Source organism: Nestor notabilis, unplaced genomic scaffold (genome assembly GCF_000696875.1).
Source record: "Nestor notabilis isolate BGI_N333 unplaced genomic scaffold, ASM69687v1 scaffold10343, whole genome shotgun sequence".
NCBI classification, from domain to species: domain Eukaryota; kingdom Metazoa; phylum Chordata; class Aves; order Psittaciformes; family Psittacidae; genus Nestor; species Nestor notabilis.
In genome coordinates, this window is record NW_009920620.1 from 36,687 (window position 1) to 37,485 (window position 799).

At 46.3% G+C, this 799-nt stretch overlaps 1 protein-coding gene across 2 annotated transcripts in view; it reads right to left on the bottom strand.

Annotated features, from left to right (window-relative positions):
* Nucleotides 1–799, bottom strand: part of SNRPD1 (small nuclear ribonucleoprotein D1 polypeptide 16kDa) — a 5,309-nt gene that overhangs the window by 4,334 nt on the left and 176 nt on the right. The gene's annotated exons all lie outside the window — the stretch shown is intronic.

The following is a 799-nucleotide window of genomic DNA, read 5'->3' on the forward strand; positions in this document are numbered from 1 at the left end:
GGCCAGGTGGGACACAGGGTCTTGGAGCAACCTGCTCTAGTGGAAGGTGTCCCTGCCTGTGGCAGGGGGTTGGAACTAGATGGGCTTTAAGGTCCCTTCCAACCCAAATCAGTCTGGAATTCTATGATTTAGAAGTTCACCTTAACAAGAGCAAAAACACGCCCAACAGAAATTATCTACTTTTATAAATTAAAAATGCCGACACACGAAACTTCACTGACTTAAGGCCGTATCAGCACTTAACATTTGCCATCAAAAAAGAAGTCCCTCTTCTGGCATTCAGCTGCAACGTTTCTATTGTTACTGCACTTTTAGAAATGAAAGTCAGATGTACTGAGACATCTTATAAAAACCTAGCTGTACACCCACCACCAGTTTGATACAGCAGTAAAACTGCCTCTCCAGCACCACCATCCTAAGAGAGTATCACACTTCCCACAGCTTTGCCAATGGCTTGGAAACATTTCCTTCCCTCACTCCTAAGCTCGTTTGGAAGTGAAGGCTGGAGTCCGGCTCCCAGGACTAGAGAGAATGTGCTGCCTCCCATCAACACCTTACACACAGAAAGCTCATCACAGAATAGATCAGCAGCGAAGAAAGACCCACCACGGGTGTATTTGGCCACCAGTAAGTCAAAGACAATCCACAACTGACTGAAATTCCAAGTATTTTCATGGTTACCTATGGGAAGCTGACTTTCCACTGCTCTGCACTGCAACTTCTGCCTGTCGGGACTCTTCCGTAAGGAACACCCCCCCGCCGGTACGTAAAGATGTGAATTAAAAAGAACATCTCCTGC